This window comes from Protopterus annectens, chromosome 4.part0 (assembly GCF_019279795.1).
Source record: "Protopterus annectens isolate FY-2018-M chromosome 4.part0, PAN1.0, whole genome shotgun sequence".
NCBI classification, from domain to species: Eukaryota; Metazoa; Chordata; order Ceratodontiformes; family Protopteridae; genus Protopterus; species Protopterus annectens.
In genome coordinates, this window is record NC_056733.1 from 1,483,039,014 (window position 1) to 1,483,064,497 (window position 25,484).

The 25,484-nt window shown below is 40.3% G+C and overlaps 1 protein-coding gene across 2 annotated transcripts in view; it reads right to left on the minus strand.

The window, feature by feature from the left end:
* The window catches only part of GRK6 (G protein-coupled receptor kinase 6), a 1,979,509-nt gene that overhangs the window by 1,469,086 nt on the left and 484,939 nt on the right, over nt 1-25,484 (minus strand). The window lies entirely within an intron of this gene.

Below are 25,484 nucleotides of genomic sequence, written 5' to 3' on the forward strand. Positions count from 1 at the left end.
CTCTAGGCCGGCATCTTCCTGAATAACCACCCGCTCCTCTGCCTCTGGAGGGGGGCTCACCTTGTGCACTGGGAAAAAACCTCTGTGATTTTTTGAACCACATTTTTCCACCCCTCTGGGCCTTGGGATAAGGCCTAGAGGGGAGGGAAGGGAAAAACAGATCCCTACAGCAGGCAGAGTTTTCCCTCCTGCTCGCACCTGGTAAGGGTGTCTTTCACCTTGGTTCTGAACAAAGAGGAACCATCAAAGGGGGCGTCGGTGAATGAAGACTTGAAGGCCTCCGCGAAATGACAAAGGCGCATCCAGGCCTGCCTCCTAAGGGCGACTCCTGAGCTTGCTGCCCTACTCGCTCCCTTGGCTGCATATGAAATCAGCCTCATGGAGTAGTTAACAATGGAATTGAGGGTAGACATCTGGGCGTTAACCGTCTGGGCCACCACCTCAGAAACGTTACCCGTGAGAGTATCTCCAAGCTCCTTGAGGCGATCTCTCTGGAGCCGTGTAAAGTGAGATAAGTAGTTCAGCGACCGTAAGGTAAAGGTTGCTGAAGAGAGGGTACGCTTCCCGTACCAGTCCATGGTCCTAGACTCCTTGTTAGGAGGATGGACGGTAGAAGAAATCTTGGCTAATTCCTTCTGGGTGGCCACTGCCACCACCATGGCATCCACAGGGACTCCCTTGGACAAAAATTCCTTACCCGGGGAAGCAGACAGAAATTTATTGCGTCTCCTGGGGACTGGTTCCACAGAATCAGGGTTCTCCCACACCCTCCGACAAATCAAATCCAGGAGCTCGTCGAAGGGTGGGGACACCAAGGAAGCAGGGGGCTGAGCATCGAAGGCCTTCAGGAAGACCGACTCCTCCTCAGAAGGGGCTTTGGACAGCCAGTCACCTCTTTGTTTCAATATATCTAGGATGTCAGAGAAAGAAACATCCTCAGAGGATGACTTGGGGGACCCCTCCGATTCCTCGAGGTCAGTATCTGAGGTGAGAGACTCATCCTGGGAGTCTATGTGTTTCCTCTTGCATGTTTTCTTTCTAGGGGGCTCCTCAGGCAAACACTCTGAGGGGCCCTCAGAAACTTGGGGACCACTCATGGGGGTACTCTGAGGCCTTGGGGCTCCGCTGTCTAAAGATAGGTGGTGATCAGAGACCCGCACCGGAGTGGTAGGGGACAGAATGACCGACCCGCATGATGTTGCTGACGATCTGGCCAGCGCACTCCGCATGGCCTCAAAGGCTGGCCCCCTTGAATCCGAAGAGCGACCAGCCTCTGAGGCCATGACAGGAGTAGGGGTTCCCCGCGCTTAAGTACTGAGAGGGAGACTAGGAACAGAGAGCTGTCCCGAAGCCTCTCCCTCGGGTCCAACTGAAGAATCCCGAGTCCTGAATCCTGTGGACGGCACCAACGGGGTCGGAGCCGATGTCGGCACTGATAAGCCAGGAGGGGCCATTGGAACCAACCTGGAAATATCACATGGAGCCGAGCACTCCAGCTCTGAAGGCTGTGATGTGCTCGGAGGAGGAAGTATCGAAGTAGGTTGCAGGATGGGCTCCGAAGCAGAGAACAATTTAGCCAAAACCAGTGACTAAAGGAGTCCCTGCACCACCCTATCGACGTCCACATCCAATAGTGTCCTGGAGGATTTGGAGGACAGGGAGGGAGATCGAGATCTCCTCTCAGGTGATACTTGCCTAATACTAGGTGATCGGCTCCAAATACGTTCCAATATAATTGGAACCGATGCCGGTTCCATCACAGACACTTGCTGCGGCCCCGAGGACAGTGGAGCAGAGGATGTCAAAGCTGCGGCCCCGAGGACAGTGGAGCAGAGGATGTCAAAGCTAATTTAGCTACTTTCTCCGGTGGCTCCGAGGAGATTGAAGGAGCCGGAGACCTCTTTTTCGATTTAGTGGTTCTAGGTTTAAAGCTGGAAGCAGATTCCAGACCCTCTTCGAATGAGGGTTTCAGAAGTCCCTTCAGAATTAACTTATTCTGTCTTTCCTGAATTACCCTAGGACTAAATGCATGACAAAAGCTGCAAGACTCCTGCAGATGGATTGCTCTCAGACAATAAACACATACCAAATGTCCATTGTAATGGACATTTTATAGCCACACTGAGCATTTCTTGAACCCGAGGGCTTGGGCTCCTTAGAATCTTTAGACATCTTAAGAAATTACCAACAATCACCTAGACAAAAAAATCACAGGTACTGAACCGACTGGAGAAAAACAGTCACAGACTACACCACACTGAGCACGGGAAAAAAAAACTACCACTAACAAACTCTAACAAAGCAATCCTCTGATATACACACAAAGGGGACTATGATTAAAACCTCTAATTTAAATGGTTTTAGACCATAAGTTAGTACACAGGGAAGCAAGGGGACAGACTAGGTCCTCTAACTGAAACGGGCCTAGCCCATTGGAACAGCTAGTAGGATACCACAGAAACAATCACACACACACCAAAATTTTTTCACAAATAACACCAAACTAGGAATAGCTATTAAAATAGCTTTTTGTTTGTAATAAATTCTCTCAAGAAGAAGAAAAAAGGTACTTAGCCACAGCCAAGAGCGACACCATGTCCGAGCTACATGAGCGGCAAACGAGATCTGGGGATATAGAGCAATGCAGCATGGGATACCATCTTAGCCCAGCCAATAGAAAGACTTCAAGCTAGAAATGTTTGGCAGAGTCGGAGCCGATATTCGGCTCCGAACCCACGGGTAAGAATGTAGGCGAGATTGGACTACATAACATGACTTGTTCAATTGCTTGAAGATTTCACATGAACCGACAACTTAGGGCTCTGGAGTCCAGGGTTACTGATCTGTTCACCTTCTTTTCAAAGCAGTCCAAGATTCTACTCTCCTAGTCACTGGGATGGGTATTTGGAACAGGAACAAACCTGGACCATTTTGTGGCATTCAGGGATACCACTGCTAGATCTGCCGCTGGGTTCTTATAAAGGTAATTAAAAGGATATTATCCAAAACACCATACAGCAAATCAAAACAAGGCTGCAGTTAATCCACAAATGAAGACTTTATGAAGACTGTAATGAAAACTTTATAAAACTTTATTCTAGTAGAAATGTTAGCGCTTTCACAGTATAACTGCTTCTTCAGACATTTAAACATTAAATCATCCACTCTATCAAAATACGGTCACTCCTGTGTCTCCTGACAAATCAGCACACAGAGATTATTGAACTTAATTAGATACAATAAAGTAGGTATGCTACTACATCCATCATACCTATTAACATATAATGGTCTAACCTAGGGTAATATGCAAAATCATAAAACAACATCCAATAAATCCTACTATTGTAATACACACAAAAATCATGTATATAAGGGATATAAAGAATAAACACACACACACACTCACACACACACACACACACACACACATATATATATATATATATATATATATATATATATATATATAAATAATAAAAATAAAAAAGAAACCTTGTCGTTTAAGCCTTTACCAGTGTCTGCTCTTAGTCTGATGATCCATCTGACCTCTGACATTTCGGTCAGATTCCTAATATCACCAGCACATTCACTGGTGTCCATCTTTCTATAACCAAAACCTTAAATGAATGTAAAGTTCCCACTTCTTTAACATGTCTTGCTAGAGCATAAGTTTCATCCTGAATCCTAATATCATAAACATGTTCCCTAACCCTATCTTGGTTTTCCCTATATAAAAAGCAGAACATAGTCCGCATATAGCTAAATACACTACATTTTGGGAAGTACAACTGGCCAGAGGTCTAAAAGTAAATAGCCTCCCAGTTTCAGGATGCTCAAACTTTCAAGAACAGTAATTACATACGTTACATGGAAGCGTGTGTCCAATGGGATAGTCACTCCTCATGTTCTTCAGATAACACAGTAATTGTTCCAGGGATTTCTAGTTCTTATACGTAAATCTGGGTTCATTACCCACTATACTTTTAATATCAGTATCACTGGTCAAGATAGGCCACTTTTTCTAACTATCCCAGTAACTAACCCCATACTACTGGTATAAAAAGTGGAAATATGTACTTTGTCCTTATTCAAGTTTGGCTTATGTCTTTCCATATCCATACTATGTGAAAAATATGGTTTTGCAATACTGGATCTAAGTGGTGGAATAAGATCAAGTATTTCCTTGGTATCCCTATCATTGTAACCCCTCTTATAGAGCTTCTTTCTTGGATCCAATAATTGATTATTAAAAGCTTTCCTCATCCACAATCAACCTGGATATTTTCATACCTTGTCCTTTCACTACATTTCTAAAAACGTGCCGGGGATGTATACTATTTCTATGCAGTAAAGTATTCTTCAAACATTCCTTCCTATAAATCTTGGTTCCAGTTTCCATATTAGCATCAAGATATACCATTCAATCTCAGTACGTGATTTCTTCACATCAAACCTCAAAAAAGGGGTGCTCACATTCATAAATTGATAAAAGGACATCAGTTACAACTCTGTCCCTGTCCATGTCCATACCAAGAACAGGTCCTACACAAAACATCTACAGAATGGCACGAGTGCTTCCAACCAAACCTACAATCGTCATTTGTTCCCATTTCGCAATAACAAGATTGGCGTAGCTATTGGCACTAGATGTGCCCATAGCTTGGTCATCTTTCTGTTGGAATATGTCATGGTCAAACAAATATATTATTCTCTAATACAATTTCAATAAATAAACATATTAAATCAATACATTTCCTATTGTATTGGGCAAATGAAAGTAGATAATCACTGAGGATGTCAATTCCCATCCCATTGGGTATCATCGTGAACAAGGACTGTACATCTAGAGTGACTAGCCAAAAATCTTTGATTCTCCCTTTCCATTCAGAAGAAAAAAATATATAAATCTCTAAGAAATTGTTTAGAATCTCTTAACATATAATGATTCTTATCAATAATAACCCTCAGGTGCTTCTCTACGAAAATTGACAAAGGTTTGGTACACCATTGTCGACCTGAGACTATTGGTCTCAGTGGGGGTGTTAACAGGTTTTTTATGGATTTTCAGTAATCCTTGTATCATTGGTATTATGGGATGTTCTACAGTAAAATATTTAAAAAGATCCAAACTTATATCCCTACTTAATAAGCACTCATACAGCAAATTATTAATTCTATTAATCAGTCTGTTTACATAATTCAGTACACTTTATCATCACATTTTCTTCATTTTATCTATATAATAATCAATGTCTAGTACTACAATGGGGCCTCCCTTATCCGCAGGTTTAATAACAATTGTAGCATCATTTTGCAATTCTTAGACCTTTACATTCACTCATATTTAAATTTCTGAAAGCTCTTCTTCTATTACATGTGTTAAATGCTTCATGTACATCATTCTAACATAATTTTAAAAACACATCAACAACTGGATGGTTCAATACACTTGGCTTCCCAAATACTGGACCATCGCTGGTACTATTTTTGTCATTTTTGAACATCAATTTCAACATAATGTTGCGAGTAAAAAGTTTCAGATCTAAAAATGAGTCCCTCGGCTGACCATGCAGGTATGAAGCAGATTCCTTTCTCAAGGAAGGAGTTTTCTGATTCAGTAAGAATGCTTGAAGAGAGGTTCCAAATTATTGAATGTTCTTGTCTTGCCACATTTTCTTGATGTTTTGAACATTCATAGTTTTCGAATGAAAACTTCCTGTTGAGTCATCCTCTGCTGTTCGAGCGTTCCCTGCCTACTACTGATACTCGTTCCTGTGTTCTCCCCCTGTGAGATAGGAAAAATGGAAAAAGCCTGCTCATTGGTGGTGTTATCCTGTGGTACCATTGATCCATTATCACTTTACTTCCATTCACACATCGCTGGTAGTGAATTTTCATTCAAACTTAATGGTGCAACAACCTCTAAAGTTGGGAGAGCAGTATTCTTTCCTTCAGCTCTCAAATCTCTCCCACTGTTCTGATTTGTTATACACATAGTTCCATTAGTTGACAAATCATGCAAAGTGTTTATATCATTAGAAGGGGGAGGAACAGTCATCATTGGTGTACATAAATTTGTAGAAATATCAACCCATCTAATATCAAGTCTTGTGTGTGGTTTCCCTAAAATTCAGTTTCAGCCACACAAAAACATGGCCATCCAGGAAGTCCTTTCTGTCCCTTTCCAGCTTCTTTATTTTCCGATATAAAAGTTTCCTGTCAAAAAGAACGGGAAGAGGAATACTTTCCTGCATAGAAACAGTGTGCATCCCAGGCACAATTTTAGAAATGTAGTGAAAGGACAGGGTATGAGAATGTCCAGGTTGAATGTGGATTGACGGGAGGTTTAATAATGAATTATTGGATCTACGAAAGAGGTTCTATGAGAGGGATTACAATGATAGGGATACCAAGGAAATACTTGATCAGATTTCACAACTTAGATCCAAGTATGGCAAAACCATACTTTTCACATAGTATGGAAATGGAAAGACATAAGCCAAACTTGAATAAGGACAGAGTACATATTTCCACTTTTTATACTAGTAATGTGGGGTTAGTTACTGGGATAGTTAGAAAACATTGGTCTATCTTGACCAGTGATACTGATATTAAAAGTATAGTGGGTGATGCACCCAGATTTACCTAGAAGTACAAGAAATCCCTGAAACGTTTACTGTGTTATCTGAAGGACATGAGGAATGCCTATCCCACTGGACACACACTTCCACATAACGCATGTAATTACTGTTTTTATATTGATACATCTGGTAAGTTTGAACATCCCAAAACTGGGAGGCTATTTACTTTTAGACCTCTGGCCAGTTGTACTTCCCAAAATGTTGTGTATTTAGCTATATGTGGACTATGTTCCACTTTTTATGTAGGGAAAACAAACAGAAAACTTAAAGATGGGATTAGGGAACATGCTTACCATATTAGGATTCAAGATGCAACTAATGATCTAGCAAGACATGTTAAAGAAGTAGGATCTTTACATTAACTAAAGTTTTTGGTTATAGAAAAGATGGACACCAATTAATGTGGTGGGGATATCAGGAATCTGACCGAAATGTCAGAGGTCAGATGGATCATCAGACTAAGAGCAGGCACCGGTAAAGGCTTAAACGACAAGGTTTCTTTAAAACCTGTCCTTAGAGCCAGAGGGTTAAGTGAGCAGCATAGGTTTATGGGCTTGTTCTTACTCTTATTTTTATTTTATATATATGGGCGTATATTCTTTATATCCCTTGTATACATGTTTTTATGTAAATTACAATAGTAGGATTTATTGGATTTTTTTATGATTTTGCATATTACCCTAGGTTAGGCAGCTATTTATATGTTAAAAGGTAAGATGGATGCAGTAGCATACATACTTTATTATATGTAATTAAGTTCAATAATCCCGGTGTGCTGATTCATCAGGAGACACAGGAGGGATGGTATTTTAATGGATTGGATGATTTAATGTTTATATGTCTGAAGAAGCAGTTGTTATAATATGAAAGCGCTAACATTTCCACTACAATAAAGTTTTATAAAGTTTTCATTACAGTCTCTATAAAGTCTTCATTTGTGGAGTTAACTGCAGCTTTGTTTTGGTTCGCTGTATGGTGTTTTGAATAATATTCACTTTTTTTTGTGACCAGCGAACCATTCATCCAGAGTGCTGCTATTGCTGGGATTCTGTAATTAAAAGAATCATGCAATCATGCACACTATAAAATTAGTTAGGCCTCCTAGGAGTAGGGTTTTTGAAATATGTGATAAGGAAGGCACTCTGTAAGGCCTCAAACACCAAAGGAATAATCAAACTAAAATGTCTAAGCCCAGAAGATCTAAATATCTTTCCTGAGCATTCACAATGTCCCTAGCTTTCCATTTAATGCGTTTCTTCATTAACAAAAGGGTCTCTCCAAATAAGATTTCTTATGGGTAGAGGCCCAAGACCAGGGTGTTTTCATCGCCTGAGTCATAGCTAAAAGTGGAGGACATTTAAGTCATGTAAATCAAGGCATTAATCCTCTTCAGAGACTAAGAATTTTGATGCTTTCCCTGGAAAGGGTTCCCTCTTCTTCTTCTGAGTAGGTAAGGGTGATTCCAGAAATGGATGTCTGGTGTGATCGGTCTTTCAGGGCCTGTAAAAACTGGAAAAAATCCTTAACCAATTTAAAACAGTCTTGTGAGGCAGCCTGTATGGGTACTGGCAGTGAGGACTCACCAATGATCTGAGTATCAGAGAGTAGCAACAGACTAAAGATGGCAGACATCCATGCCTTGGATATGTGGGTTCTTAGTATGCTGGGTGTGGCCACCTGAGATAACTAGACATGTAGCTAGGCATTCTAAATCTCTTCTTTGTGGTTTTGTGTGCCCCCTCTGACTAACCCAACAGGGATAGTCTTCTCCACTGATATAATAAAATGGGCACCACAATCTGTTGCATGGTAAATGGCATCTGGCTTGACCACAGTCACAGCACCTTTGGCCCAGGAGGATGTACTCTCGGCAAAAGATATGGATATCTCCAGATGGGTGTAATTAGAGACCTTGAAGGTGCCAGGTATAGCTGCCATTTAAATGCCCTCAGGCCTATAGAGGCTGCAAGGACCAAAGTGATTTACCTGGTCTACTTCTGTCTTTCGTACAGTGAGCCAGTTCTCCTTAATAATTCTTATGCTTTTTCAGAGAGACATTTGAAGAGGGTGACTATTGTGTGCATCACTGAACACACCTGATAAGAGAGGGACATAGCTTTTTGTTTAAGTAGGCTTAGGATCATAGGAACTTACTAGGCTACTGGCAATGAGGCCCTTTCAAGCCTAGCCAAGAATTTATCCCTTGCTCCTACAAATCAGCACCCGATGTTTCTGTCCAGCAGGGACACAGGTGGAATCCTAGGGGTGTATTTTCTGTTCCCCATCCAGTTATCCAGGTTGTGCTTAAAAAGGGTTAATGAGGTATTCTGCTTGATGTGGAGTCAGAGTCTATTCCACAGAAGGGGGAGTCTCTGGGACACAGATCTGTCCCACCAAGTCCTATTGATGTCACAGACCAGGTTGAGGTTGCATGTGTGGGTTACTCGATTGGAACTTGACTTTTGGATATGCAGCAGTCCCATCAAGGTGGGGTCTGAGATTGCTCTGTATGCCAGACAGAGGTCACCTCTGAGGAGTCTGTAAGAGACTGAGTAGAGGGACAGGACCTTTAGACCACCTGTGTAGGGCAGATGTTCGAGGCCCCTGGATTCTCCTGGTGAGGAACCTCTGTGGTCTCTCCAGCTGCTGCATGTGCTTTGTGAGGTACATGCTGAAAGGGGCACTGTACTCAACAAAGGGTCTTATAAAGGAAGACTACAGGGATGTTATGACTACCTTGTCCCTGGAGGAGATACCCTTACTAATGAGATGGGCCATGTAGAAAGCTTTCCATACAAAGGAGGCACTATGGTGGTCAAAAGTCAGTTTGCTATCAACCTGGGTGCCCAAGTCCCTCACTACTGATTGCATGCTTAGGATCTTATTATTAATGTGATAATTTGTGGGAACATCACCATCCCCAAAGGGGATGATGATGTATTTTTTTGGTATTCAGTTTGAGGCCATGTTTCTGGCACCACTCACATATTTGGGTGAAACCCTCTTGGAGGATGTCCATGTCACTAGGGGAACTGATAACAGCACCCAGCTTGCAGTCATCTACAAACTTGGTCAGCCATAGCCCATTGGTTTTGGCCTGCACCTCAGAAAAGTATATCCCAAACAACAGAGGCCCCCAAGACTAATCCCTGGGGTACACCACTCATTACGGGTTGACTGTTTGAGGTGGCTTCCCTTATTTTGATTATGTGGGTTCCATCAGTGAGCTAGGTTGCTACTCATCTGGTAACATACGGATTGATGCCTAGTTGAGAGTTTATCTGTTATATCAGAGTGGGTAATACTATCGAAGGCTTTAGCCAGGTCAAGATAAGCGGTGTGCACCGTCTTCCCCTCGTCCATGGCTTTGGTGACTGTCTCAAAGAAATTGACTAAATTTAACAGGCATGACCTCCCCTTGATGAAACCAAACTATGTGGGATCAAGTGTTTGGAGGGTGACAATGTCCTTGTTAATAAGGTCCATGATAATCTGCTCCATGGCCTTGCAGATCAGGCTAGGTTAGGCTGATAGGGCTAGAATTTCCTGGATCGGTGGACACTCCACCTTTGTGCAAAGGGATGACAGTGGCTGTCCTCCATTCATCTGGGACAAAGCCAGTATCCAGGCTTTGGTTGAATAGGGTGCCTAATGGTGCAAGTTCCTGTCTGAGTTCATGTAGGATGCAGCCTGGGATGTTATCTGGCTCAACAGAGGCTATATTTTTTGCCTTTGAGGGGACAGTGATGACTTGCTCCCTAGAGATAAGGGGGGCAGGTGCTGAGGATGCCCTGATTTACTGATGGAGGGACAGAGGGGTGAAGTTTTCATTGAACCTGTCTGGTTGGCTTTATCTACGGCGTTTGTGTATGTGGTGCCCTTGACCACCATTTCTGAACAGATCTGAATGCTCCCCTTGAGATTGCAGACATATGGGAAGAAAGCCTTGTGATTGTCTTTAGCAGATATGGCCAGTTTGGACTCGAAGTTTGCTTTGGAGGTTTTCACTAGTGCTCTTATTTGCTTGTTCTGACTAAGGAGGGATTGCTTCCAGTTAGGCATCTGCTCCTTCTTGGTCTTGGACAGCATTTTTTTCCTTTCATTAAAGAGTTTATTTATTGCAGATGTCTGTCGAGTACTCTTGATTCCATGCAGCTATACAAGGGCTCGTATAGTACTTTGGTGTAGGTCCTTTTCCTCAGGATTTTCTTGCTAAAACTTGTACAGAAAAGGCAAGAGAAGACACTATAGGAGGGCACAAAACAAAAAGCATCTTTGTAGGAAGTCTGTTGCCCACGCATGCATTCAGATACTGTTGGAGGTCAGGACACACCTCCTCCCCAGGAAGAGACACACACACACACACATCTGCTCTCCTATCAACAAACAAGAGATTCTAAGTATCAATAACACAAAACAAGAAATAAAGGAGGCATCCAACTAGATATAAATCTGTCCATCTCTGGAAACCTTAGCAAAACCAACAATCTGAAAGATGCTAATTTACAGCAAGACATGAACTAGTACTGCAGAAAGAAAGAACTAAAGATGGCATGGGAAGAACTAAAGATGGCATGGGCTCCCACCATCCTTATGTTGAAAGCGTGACAACTTCCTTGGGAAGGGGAAATCTGCCTGGGTAGGGGAAGCTGCGCAAAGCTCTCAAGGTCATTCTGGATGTCAGGCCTCTGCCTGCTGCAGTGTCCATACAAAAAAGATATACCATTACAGTGCACAGCACAACATGCATTACTGCCTGTATTACATATGGCTCAGTAACATTAATCTATTGTACCTTTCCAGCATGCTGATCACAATTAAGCTTAGTATGTCAATAACCTATCTAATGACCATATTTACTAAACACAAGAGAAAATTAAATATGCTTATCATGGTTACCTTGACCTATCATAAAAACAGTGAATCTAGTTTTTAACACAGTCTCAGATAGCAATTTTGGGGACAGAAAAATGAGTCTGGAAGGGAAAGAACTCTCTGCAGGGCACACACTGCAACACTTACGCTGGAGAAGCTAACCTATTTAGAGCGTGGAGGCCTCACACTGTGACACTTATGCTGGAGAAGCTATCCCATTTAGAGTGTGTAGGCCTCACACTGTGATTCTTATGCTAAAGAAGCAAACCCATTTAGAGCGTGCAGGCCTCACACTGACACTTATGCTGGAGAAGCTACCCCATTTAGAGTGTGCAGACCTCACACTGTGACTCTTATGCTGGAGAAGCTAACCCATGTTGAGCATGCAGGCCTCACACTGTGACACTTACACTGGAGAAGCAAACCCATTTTAGAGCATGCAGGCCTCACACTGTGACTTTTATGCTGAAGAAGCTAACCCATGTAGAATGTGAAGCAGAGCTTCATAGCTGGTCAATGAAGAAGGAGGTTGCAAATCTATAATATGCTCAGCAATATCAAAGTCTAACAGGCTCCAAACAAAAGCATGCCAAATAAGCTACTTTGACCTGTTCCTCATTTGAAAGTCAGTAATGTATTTTATGCTGTATGTAGATGATTCTTTGGGAAGACAATAAAGTCTTTCAATTGTTAATGTCTGCCGCAAAAGCTTTAACAGTCTCCTTCAAGGAAACATTTTACTTAAATATGCATAAAACAAACAGCTTATGTCAGTTAAGAACACAAATAAAAAACATTTTGGTCTCCTGGGCTTTTTATACTGCTTATTCAGGCCTGCTAACTGACTACTTAGGTTATACTCTATGTCTGCAAACCAACCATAATCGTAAAATGGTTTAGCAACTTGACAGCAAGCAGAGTGCTTAAAAGAAAAGCATAGACTAGGGAAAAGCATAAAACATTTGCACATAACTTGCATTCTTTCATCTAAATATGAATACGCATTTATGTTCAATCTTGGAAGAAAATATTACTGCTTTTACTGCATCATATGCAGTACACCATTACTGTTAAAGCCTTCCTACCTCAATAGATTTGAGTGCACCAACACACTAGAATCGTACATAAGACACAGTGCAGCTCTACTGCTGAATAATCACGTCAGGATGCTTTGTGTCCTTCTAAGGAAGCAAAATATAAATGTATGGGATACTTAGTCTGTATAATATATCATTCACTTTGTTTGATGGTGGCCTAGTTGCCTTTCACAACATAAAATGCATTTGTCAAGCTGAGACTAATGATGTTGTTTGTATTTTCGATCAGCTAATCATTGGCAGTAGATTTTTTTACGTTGCCGAGTTGCCAGCCCGACACCCAACCTTCAGTGAAGGAACGCTCATTCACGCATGTCTTTTGGAGGCCACTTGATCGCGGGGAGGACATGCAGACTCCACACAGAAGGCACTCCAGCCGAGAATCGAACAGGAGAACCTCTTGCTGTGAGGCAGCAACGCCACCGCGGCTATATATTCCATCTCACTCATTATCATCCCTTCAGCTTCCACGATCATCTCTTGACCTGACCTATTTCTTCATTTCTCCACAACCCATACAGCCACCTGTCACCGGCACTTGTGTCAAACATTCATCTCTTATAGTCTTTTCCCCACCACTAGCTTTCTCTTTTTAAATTTCAAGCTACTTCTAAGGAATATCTTGGACGCATAAGCTGTAGGTATTACTTTCCATTTAACATATGCAGCAGACTAAGCGATTCACAGCACCAGAATAGAGGAGGAGTGCAAGAAAGATAAAGCATTAAACCATGATGGGTTCAGTTTACTGGGGCGCAACAAAATTCTAGAAGTGGTTCTAAAGAAAAGTGGAACAAACCACAGCTATCTTGGCAAAATGGCCTTTAGGAAACCATAGTCATAACACTGTGGTTGAAGGAGGCGGGGCAATAATATGAAGATGGTATGGGATATTATGAGCAAACAGGAGGTAACAGGCTAATTTACCCTTAACCTAATTTTAATACAGATTTGTGGCAGCATTCTAAGATTGAATTCAAGATACGAATACACAACTAACATCCAGAGACAATCAAGAAAAAATAGAAATATTTTACTATTACTACTACTGTGTGGGTTCTCCAAATCTAACTTGCTATGGCCTCCCTGAAAATGTACTTATTTATTGCATTTTAACTGACCTGCTCAACCGATCAATATCCCTTTTTTTTTTTTTTTCAAAAAAAATTCTGGAAAGAAAGGCTCAGTGTTGTTGATGTCACACCTGTTCCATGTAACAGGGACACAAATGTTTTTATTTGCTTATGGCATATAATGCACTGGAACCTACACAGTGTTATAAACTAGCAATACAGATAACTTCTGTCAAAAAATTGTGACTAAACGCATTACTTTCATTTTTCTATATCCACAAGAGTAATGTTTTTCCTTATCCACAAGAAGTAATTTCTGGTATTGTTAATACTATGGTCTTATAGTATATGGGCTGTACATTTTTGGAAGTTTTGGGGGCTAGACTGAATGATGGTAGGAATGCAACTGCAAATGTTTACAAGTACCTCGTAATTCTAAGAAACCTGCCAGGGACTCAAACATTCTAATCTTGTTGATGGCCATTTATTCTGTTAATCCTGCAGTTGAATCCTTGATTCAGTTAAATTTGCTTTGGTCTCTAATTCTTTAAATCCTACTTGGGTTTCACTCAAAATAGGAGTCCAGGCTGAGCTGGGACCCCCCCCCCCCCCCACACCAGTCTATGTTAAACCTGCTGCCTCCCCACCCCAGACTGCTTTATTCCTTCTGTTAACCAACTGATATCTCATTAACACCTCTGTGTACCTTGCATCTTCAGCTTTGCTAAATACTGCTTGTGGACCTCCCAAGCCCTTTAATCCTGCAAAAGACCCTCTAATATTGATAATCTTGTAGGGTATCTCCCTGTCTACTTAATTCTGATAAGGCAAAATTAATTTGTTAATCCTGCTGGAAGTATTCACACTGTAAATTAGGCCCAGGTTATAATCCCAGCTGCCATAACAACACACACACAAATGCGCTGATGCATGCTACCCTTAAATATTTTTTTTTTTTGTAGTTGTGCTGTGAAAAGTAGTTACAATATTACAAGCTCCACCAGAAGGCTCCTTTCAGAGTTATAGAGCCACAATGTGCAGGAACGTTTTCTGCTAACCACAGTACCTGATATAAAAGCCAGCGTATCAAAGGAAACAACAAAGGCACTGGCAGCCATATAAGTAGTTCAGATTTCGTTTCACTTGCCTCAGTTTTATAGCTATGCTAATCCTTTATGCATGCCATTTCCTTCGAGAAGCAAATTACTAACAGTAGTTTAATGTGTGTACATAAGCAAGTCATGGCATGAACATCTTACAAATCAAACCCCAGCTGAGCAAGTTCTAAGAGTCAAAAACTTCAGTCTTGTATCAGTTGAAAAAAACGTGCACACACCCTAAAGGAAGTGGTAAGGACAGTGTTTCAGTGTTAAGCAATGAAACCTACAGAGTTAAAAAAAAATAATAATGCAAAGACGTAATCAGGTTCAAACAAAACAGACTTAAGATGGTAAACTGCATGCAAAGCATTAGAAAACAGATAAAAGCTGTGCGTGTCAAAGATGTTATCATCAAACGTCATTCCTTTATCGTAACATACATAAAAAATAACAGTTTACTGGAGATGACTGTTTTTGACTGCATAGTATAAAGGCTGTGAAAGTAGACAAGAAAAAAAAAAAGAAAAAAGTCTGAGAAGTTTAATTTTAAGAAGAGACTGAGGCCATATCTCAGGCTGTTAACAGCACCAGATTGCTACAAGGACTGAATTTAGCTTCCTGCTGGTCTCATTAAGTAAATTACTCCATAAACTACTGATATTAAATTCCGATATCTGAAATACACACTTTAGCTATCAAGATAGTGTTTTACATGCAGTTCATCTGAATTCTGAACCTTCCTTTACACAGTTTCAGTAATGGCTATACAAGTTATTAATATCTATCCCTTACAGAAAATATACATCTTAAACAGTTTCATGAACTTTTCAACTCCAGAGTCAATGCATTTTTTATTTTGGTTATAGATTACTACTATTCATTGCACACAACTGAATGCAGTACAGATTGTTCATTCATTTATAATATTTTCCTTTTCAGTCCTGTTGCTCTGTTCCTCAATGTCTTCTATCACAGTACCCATTATGATTCTGATGGCTTTTGACATCATTTCTAGTTTGCTCCACGTAATATTTACCCATTTTTTTGTGAAGTAGGACTTGCCCAAAGGCACTAAGACAAGGGCATCTCTCAATACCAGTTTGTGCTGACACTTCAGAAAGGGGAGAGAAGGGCTGGCATGACCATAAACTCTTAGTGATAGGACAAGGGAAGCAGCACCAGGACAGTGACCACTTGGAGATGACTGTGAACCATTGTATGGAGAGCCTCTAACAAGCTTTGACAGACACAGATCTGACATGTCCATGCATTAATTAACAGCTGCATCTGATTAAGTCCCAAGTCACAACTCAAAGAGCCAAGGCCATGTGGTAAAAGAAAATATTTGTTTATTTCACCAATGACAGTCATTAGCACATTTTAATTAGTTTGGGTTACAACTTAACTTGACTGCATAGTCAGGTATAATAAGGAGACAGTGCAGGTAGTCCTGCCCTGAATGGATTTGTGTGAGGGTGGGGCAGAAGCAGATGGAGTTAGTTACCCAGACAAAAACACACTTGCAGAGTCTGTGTCAGCAACACGTCAATGAAGCATACTGCTCTAGCTCTAAAATAACAGCATCACCTTAGCTGAGCCTTTCAGGGAGTGGAAAGGAACAGAAAAAGCAAATGTTTAAAAACAGGAACCAATTTCAAAACAAACCACGGCAAAAAAGCATACCACTTAAGAAAAAAAAATTCCAGTTGCAATCACTATTTTGTCCTCCAGGTCTTAAAAGTATTGTATTTAAGGATTCCATAAACAGTAAACAATACATTCTCACCAACAATCCTGTAACCTTTTGAAGTACAGTTCAAAGGATAGGTTATTGAATCCAATCAGATCCAACCTAGGTGCCTTTTCCAAGCTCTTGGATCTGGGGCTCAAGCATCTTCCCACCTATAATTCCCTCTTGTCCTTGCAATACTTCAGTTCCAAGAAATAAATTCAAAAGAAAAACAAACTCAAAATGAAAACAAGAACAGAACACCAAGCTGCACCTGTCAAACTACTAAAACGTTTAATACTTTTTATTAAATTAAAATAAGTGATTTCTTCTTACTGAATTGTGAAACTTCATCAGATAAATAGCAATTACAAACATCCTGCTTAAATAACCTTGAAAAAATCATGTTATAAATAAACACCTCTTAAAGTTATATCCAAAAACACTCCATATTTACACATTCATAAATGTTATTTAAAAAACATATAAAGATTTTTAAAAAGGGATCTATTAAAACATCAAAAATTATTAATACACATTGTAGAATAGACATTACATAAGACTTAAAATACAAAGGTCAACTCCTACCAACCTATCAGTTCACTTTTTGAATGAACCAAACGCAATGTTTATCTAGCTCGTTTAGTCATGGCCAGTTATATGTATTCCAATACAATTGTCAATACAACTCTCTTTTATCTAATATTAACGGCCATGGACCCCCTCGAGCATTCTAGATCACTTTCTCAAAAACTGTAAACTGAAATGCATGTCCTGGGAAGTCTTTTGTGTGTTTAAAAAGAGCATTAGCATTCCTTTCTTTTGGATATCATAAATATGCTCGTAAATGCATTCTACATAAGAAAAACTGAACGCATGTTCAGAGAACCCTTGACATGACTGGCATAATGCCATATAAACTAACCCACAACTATCACAATCATCTCTCTCTCTTTTTACTGTATCCCTGTATGAATGAATTTACAGTAGTTACATCTACCACATTTGGTCATAAAACATTTTTTTTTCTCGTCAATTTTTCTCTCTCTTAAAAAGATTTTTAAAATTTGTTCCTTTCTTGCAAACTATAACAGGTCCTTCTCTATGTTTTCACTAATCGCTCTATCATCTCACCAAATATTCCAATTTTTATTCAAAATCCATCAAATCATTCTTTTTTCTAGGTTAAAGGTAGTAAAAAACGAGTTACAATATTCATACTGAAAACCCCTTTTTTCTGTAAGTTACAGTTTTATACCCTCTTAACCTCAACCCCTGCATTACATAGCAGGGGTACAAAATGACCCTTATCTCCTTTTACTTTTTACCACATAAATCATTTCATCTACCAGGTCTTGAGAATACCCCCTTTTTAGTAACATACCCCTTAAAATATAGCATTCATCCTTAACATAATGCTCCAATTATGTCATACGTGCTCCTCTAACTAGTTGTCCTTTGACAACAGCTATTTTATGGAAGAAGGGGTGAGAGCTTGAATAATATAAAAGCGCGTTGGAGTTGGTGGATTTTCTGTAAATGTGACAAAAAATATTTTCTATTAACAATATCCTTATCTAATAGTAGATCCAAACAGGCAATTTTTGTCTCACTAATTTCATGGGTAAATGCCAAAAATTCAGTGCTATTGTTAGTACATTCTAAAGCCAGGGCTATGCCCTCCTTACTATCCTGCCATATTATAAATATGCCATCCAGATAGCATAAATATAGTCTACAAGATTTTATGAATTTGATGTTAAGTAGGTACAAATATTCCCATTTTAGTATCATATTAACGAATAAAGAGCCGCAGAAAGACCCCATTGCCACCCTTTCCTTCTGAAGGTAATATTGCCCCTCAAAGTATATAATTCTTCATATAAATTAATTTTATCTTGGTCAATACCCCTTCGATATAGATATTCGGTAAACCATAAGTCCTTTGTTCATGAGGTATGACCGTATAAAAGTCTTTCACATCAACTGTAATGAACAAATCATTCTCATTAAATGGCAATTCATTAATCCTATTTAGAAACTGCAATGAGTTTTTACAAACATGTATTTCATCCTTTAATAACTCCTTCAAGCTATGATCTAGGAATTGTGCGCATGCACTAGTAACAGAACTCCTACCGTCCACTATTGGACGCACGGGTGGATTGTCAATATCCTTATGCATCTTGGGTCCCCCAAAAATTGTGGGTACCACAGGAGATGTAATATTCAAAAAAAAAACATAAATTGTGACATGTCCTTCGACAAATATGTCAATAAGCTGTCCTCTAATCTTTTGGTATGATACATTAAGTTGGTTCTTGCTCACTAACTTGCATGCATCCCCCTTTAAAATGTCAATCATTCTGGAGCTGTAGTCAAGTTTTTCCATAACGACTAACCCACCCCCTTTATCTGGTTTCATAATTCCTAAATTTTGGCTCTTAATTTATTTATTCTATTTGTTCCAATTCATCTTTTGATATATTATATTCCTTACTATTCATCCCTTTACCCAAACTATTTATTTAGTTCAAAGATTTTTTTCAAAGAGAAAAAAAACTGAATGTAGGTAGGTAAAAAGTGCTAAACACTCTAATAAAAGTATTCATGACATTCAGCAGTTCATTAAACATCAAACTAACGCTAAGTTGTCTTAAATATAGTTTAAAGTCCACTAAGACCTCTGGCATTTTTCCCTTCTAGTAGGTACAAAAGTAATACCACTTGAAAACAAATCAACACAAGTTACATCAATGTTAACTGCAGAAAAGTTGTAAATTTTAAAGTCGCTATCAGCACTCATTATAATATTACATTTTAAGTTTTCATTATTATGAACACTTGTGTATACAGTTTCAGTGACCTGGACTACTACCTCCTTTGTTCATGTTGCTGTCGTCTCGACTGGCCAGTTTGGGGGGCCAATTTGTATAATATGCATTCTGTTGATTCCACTGAGGGGTGGTATACTGGATTCCACTGCTTCCTATTGGTTCCACCTGTTCCATTCCCTTACATGTTCAGATCTCAATGGAGGAAAAGCCAAAGGGTCAGACACAAAAGAATGCTGGTTATTCATTTGATTATTGTTAGCAGTGTTTGCATTCTCATAAATATCCCCTCTATGTAAATTAATTGGATTGGATGGGCTATTATTACATTGTCTAAACTTTCTTCTACCCCATACTTGCGAATCCGGTGAATAGGGATAACTCACTTCCTGTAAATAATCAACTCTCATCACGTTCTAATTTTTCATCTTGGTGGCTTTTAAATGTTGTAATTGCTGTTCGATACTAGTAAAAATTCTTGCATGCTCAACTTGATAGTGCTCATATTGCAAATTGTGAGTAATCAAATTATCGAGCATATCAATGTCAGTAGTCAATTTCCTAATTAGTAGGGTATTTTGTTTAATCACCAGCTCCATATACTGACATCCTTGTCTATCAAATAAAGCAAGCAAATCACAATGCAAAGCAGAATTCTTTTCCATACCTGTGGGGAAGCACCACATCCTCAATCCCTTTGGGAACTGGTTCACTTTTATTGACTCTAGTAAATACGTATTCCCCAGTTGGAGTTTCTTAAGTTTAAGGAGTTTACAATCAAATTCATTTAGGCATTCACCAATATTGCTATCGCCTTGTTGTGGTTCACAAAATTATAGTAATTCCAAAGCCATTCATTAAGTTCCAGGACATCGCTGACCCGGGGTGAAACTTCACCAGATTAGTAGCACTGGAAACAGGATAATATTGCTGTGACATAGCCCCCAGGTTTTTACCAGTCCTGATAGGCTGGAAATCAGTGATTCCAACTTCCTTACCTTCCTGGAAAAACATACAAGGTCAGAGAAATTTTACACTGGCAACTGTATTGGAATGCATATAAATGGCCGGGATTGAACGAGTATGTATCAATTGCACCCCTTTTAAAACTCAAAGCACTTAATATATACACATTTTGTTTGGTTCGTTCAAAAAGTGAACTGATAGGCTGGTAGGAGCTGACCTTTGTATTTTAAGTCTTCTGCAATGTCTGTTCTACATATTAATAATTGTTCATATTTTTAATAGTTTCCTCTTCCTTCTGTATAGACACTAAAGCCACCTCCTTCCTAGAAAAAAAGCCACAAAAATTGCTTAATCCTCCCTGATAAAAACAGAAATATTTCTCCAGTGCTACTCCTTTCCTCCTGGTCTACATCACCTCTCAGCTTAAACAGTCACACATCTTTTTCTTCCCCACTGTGGTTGATACATAATCTAATCCACTGAGAACTGTATCTCCCTTTAAAGCAAAATATTTCAAGAGTTTCAGTCACACTCTCTCTTTCTCATTCAATGCCCCAACTCTCATCGTCAGCTTTGCAAGTCACCCGAAACTACTGCACAATTTAGGATGCTACCAGCCACCTCACATCTTCACTCTGCTCTTCCTATGTGTTCTACATTCTGAAACTACCTTATACCAATACAGGTTTGCATGGTTTCCACTAAGCACCTTCCTTTTCAGGATGAACAGCTGCAGGGAAAACATCTTTATTTCATACATCTTCTCCCATTAACAGCAGCAAATTCAGCAACATACTCATGTTCTACCTCTTTTAATGTCCTTCACAATGAGAAGAAAAGATAATTCAAGCACCTCCAAAGTACAGTTGTGTACACCTACCATAAATGTAGATGTTCGAGTGTCTTCACTGTTGCAGTCATGACTGTAGGGTTCTCCCCTGCCGGCAGGCAGTCCTCAGTCGGCCAGAATCCCAAAGTCTGAGTCCGGCGTCGGCTGTTCAACTATCCTCCCTGACATCAGAGCGCCAGGAGTAAAAAGCTGACAGCCAACGCCATGTTCTCCAGTTTTTCTTGCCCCAGATGTCAGGAGTCCCAAAATGAGAAAGGTCCCATATCCTTTGCAAATACACCTCAGAAGAATGGTGAAAAAAGGAACCACACAAAAGTAAAAATAAGAGGGGACAGGAGGGAAAGAAACCCAGACTGCAACAGTGAAGACACTCAAACATCTACATTTATGGTAGGTGTACACAATTGTACTATGTTCATCGTGTTTCACTGTTGCAGTCATGACTGTAGGGTAGAATCTCAAAGCTGAAAGAAAGGGAGGTGGTCATAAAGAAGAAGGGGCGGCTAAAAGGCCCTGCAAGACTGCAGAGGCAAAGCCTGCCCTAGACTTAGAGTAGAGAGGTAGATTGTAGTGCTTAGAAAAAGTGTGCACTGAACTCCAAGTTGCAGCTTCCAAAATGTCTTTGGTAGGAACTCCCCTGAGGAAGGCAGCAGCTCTGGTGGAATGAGTCCGTATACTCCCTGGGATTTGCTTTCCATGGTGAGAATAACAACATCTGATTCCATGAGCAATCCATTTAGAAATGGTCTGTTTTGAGATGTTAAAATTTCCCGTTTTGTTTCCCATTTTTTTGTTTTGGGCATTTTTCCATGATTTTTGGAAAAAGGGGGTTTAAAAAGAAAATTCCCAAAGTTTTTTTTGAAAGAAAGGGAAAAAAAGGTTTTGGTCATAAAAAGGAAGGGGCTAAAGGGGGCCCCCTCCCCCCCCCCCCCCCCCCCCCCCCCCCCCCCCCCCCCCCCCCCCCCCCCCCCCCCCCCCCCCCCCCCCCCCCCCCCCCCCCCCCCCCCCCCCCCCCCCCCCCCCCCCCCCCCCCCCCCCCCCCCCCCCCCCCCCCCCCCCCCCCCCCCCCCCCCCCCCCCCCCCCCCCCCCCCCCCCCCCCCCCCCCCAAAAAAAAAAAAAAAAAAAAAAAAAAAAAAAAAAAAAAAAAAAAAAAAAAAAAAAAAAAAAAAAAAAAAAAAAAAAAAAAAAAAAAAAAAAAAAAAAAAAAAAAAAAAAAAAAAAAAAAAAAAATAAAAAAAAAAAAAAAAAAAAAAAAAAAAAAAAAAAAAAAAAAAAAAAAAAAAAAAAAAAAAAAAAAAAATAAAAAAAAAAAAAAACAAAAAAAAAAAAAAAAAAAAAAAAAAAAAAAAAAAAAAAAAAAAAATAAAAGAAAAAAAAAAAAAAAAAAAAAAAAAAAAAGGGGGATTTTTCCCCCGGGGGGAAAAAGTTGCCCTAAAATTGGGTAAGAAAATTTGGGTGGGGTTAAAAAATTGAGGGGCCCAAGGCAGCCCAAAATTTTTCCTTTTTTTTAGGAACCCCCCCTGGGAACCAAAAAAATTTTTTTGGGGGAAGGAAGGCCGGCCCCGGGATTTTTTCCAGGTAGTCAAAACTTTTTGGCAATTTTTAAAAATTTCCTTTTTTGGGGTTTTACCAATTTGGAAAAAAAAATTTTCCCTATTTTTAGCCCTTGGGCTGTAGGAAAAAGCGGAGGCCTTGAAACCCCCAAAAGGTGAAAAATTTTCCCTTTTTTGGGGATGGGAAAAAATTTGGGCCAAGGGTTTTGAAAAGTTTGGAAACCACCTTAAGGGGTTTTGGTTTGCCCCAAAAGCCCCCCGGGGTTTGGGGTGTTTAAAGGCCCCAGAAAAGTTTAATCTGTTTGGGGGTTCAAAATTTACTTTTTAAGTTTACAGGGGCCCAGGAAAAGGAGGAAGGTTTTTTAAAAAAATTTAGATGCGGAAATAAGACAACCCTTGTTTTTCCCTTTAGAAACGTCCAGATTGGGGAAAAAAATTTGGGAATTTTGAGCTGCAGAAGGCTTATTTTAAGGGAAAGGAAAAAAAAAATTTGGGTAAACCCCCTGGGAAAAGAAAATTTAAAGGGGAAAGGAGGAAGAAAGGTCAAAATCCGGCCTTTGAACCAAAAAAATTTTTCCTTTTCCTCCCTGGGGGAATTTTTATGCCTCCTTTAAAAAAGCCCATCCATAACCTTTGGAAAAAGCATTTTGGGAAGTTACTCTTGGGTTGCCTTTTTAATTTTTAAAATCCCTGGAAAAGGGAAGACAAAAAGGGTTTCCCGAAGGGTTCCCCCAAATAAAGTTTTTGTTTCCCGGGGGGGAAAAAAGGGCCTTTGGTAAAAACCTTTTTATTTGAAAGGGGAAAAAAGGGGTTCTATTTTTCCCCCCCCAAAAGAGTTTTTCCACCGGGTTTTTGGGCCCCCGTCCATTGGGGATGGGTTTTGGGAAGGTCGGGCCAAAATTTTTTCCCTTCCCGGGTAAAAAAGGGAATTTGAACCCCCTTAAAACCCATAAAACCCATTTTGTTTTGGGGGTTAAATGAGCCCCCTTTTGTTTTTAAAAAAGGGGTTTTCCCTTCCGAAGGGTTTCCGGGAAGAAGTTCCTGGGGCCCAAAGGGGGTTTCAATTGGTTTTTCCCTTTTAAATTGATTTGGGGGCCTGCCCTTTTTCCCCCCTGGGGGGTTTGGAAAAAGGGGGCCCCCCAACTTCTTGGTTAAAGAGTTGGGGAGGCCTTTCCTTTTGGGAGGTCTTTTCCCTACCCCTTTTTTAAAGGCCCGGGGGGGTCTTGAAATGGGAAAGGAAACCAAATTTTTGGGAACCAAATTTTTTTCCTAAAATTGGGTCTTCTTGGGTAAGAAACCCCTTTAAACCCCGTTTGCAGGAAATTTTGCCTTAAAATTCCAAAATTTTTTAAATTAACCCTTAAGTTTTTGGTTTCCAAAAAACCATTTGGGGGGTTGAAAGGGAGCACCCAAAAAGTTTTCTTTTTTGGGGGGAAAAATTTTTGCCTTTTTATGTTTAAGAGTCCCAGGGCCCCCTTAAAAAAGGCCCCCAAAAAAATTTCCAAGGGGGTAAACCCTTGCTTCCCAATTGAAAATGGTCCAAAAAGGGGAAAAATTTAATTTCCCCTTATCTCTGCACAGGAGAAAGGAAGGTAACCCCGGGGGTTTAAAACCAAACGGGAGAAATTGGGTTTTTCCCCCTTAAAACCTAAATTTTTTGCCCTTTGGCCAAATGGGAAGTGTAAATTTTGCCCCTTTTCCCAAAGTTCCTAGAACCCTTTTCAGTTGGGAAGGGGGTTTTTGGAGAAGCCCTTAATTTTGGAAACCCTAGAAAGGTTTGGGGGTCAGCCAGAAGGGTTTCCCCTTTTTTTTATAAAAACCTTGGGAAAAACCCCTTGTAATTCAAAATGGCCTTCAGGGAAAAGGGGGAAAAGAGTTCCAGGGTTTTAAGGCCCCCGCCCCAAAAATTAAAAAAGGGAAAGGTTGGCCAGGGTTTTGGGTTGGGGGAAGAAAAAAAAAATTTGTCCTTTTTTAAAAACCAATAAACCCCTTTGCCCTTGGGAAAGCCCCCTTTTTTAAAAAAAAAGGGGTTTTCCCCAAAAAAACCCCCGGGGAAGAAGCCTGAAAAGGGAATTTTGGTTTTTCCTAGTTTTAAAATCCCCCCCAAAAGGGGGGAAAAGAATATTCCCTTGGTCAAAAAAGTTTGGGAAAGGCCTTTCGGAGGTCTAAAAAACTCCCCTTGGGCCTTTTTCGGGAAGGGGAAAAGGCCCCCAATTTTAGAAGGGAAATTTCCTCCGGGCCTTCTTGAAGTTTAACTGTTTCGGGTTTTTTGGGGACCCCTTTTAAAACCTTTTCAGTTTTTTGATTTTGGAAAAGGAGCCCCTTTTGCCTTTTTTTTTCCTTTCCCTTTCCCTTTTAAATTAGGAAGGGGCGAGAAAAGGCCTGGAAAACCCCGGGGAAACCAGTTAACCGGGGCAGGGAACCCATCCCGGAAAAGGAAAGAATTTTTTTTGAAAGGTTCCGGGCAATAGAAATAATTTAAAAGGGCCCTTTGGCCCCTTCAAAATTTCCTTTTTTTCCCCCATCTTTCTAAAGGGGATCAAACCCATGGGGGGGAAATTTTGGAAAGCGGCCCTTCCCTTGGCCCTAAAAGGTTTGGGTCGGAAAAGGGTTCTTTATTTTGGGGGGAAATTTGGAACCCGGAAAACCGGAACCCGGACCGGGGAAAAGGTGGGGTTAAAAGGCCTCCGAATAATAAAACCAAAAGGGGTACCCTTTTTTAAATTTGGGGGAAAAAAACCCCTAGCCAAAACCGAAATACTCCG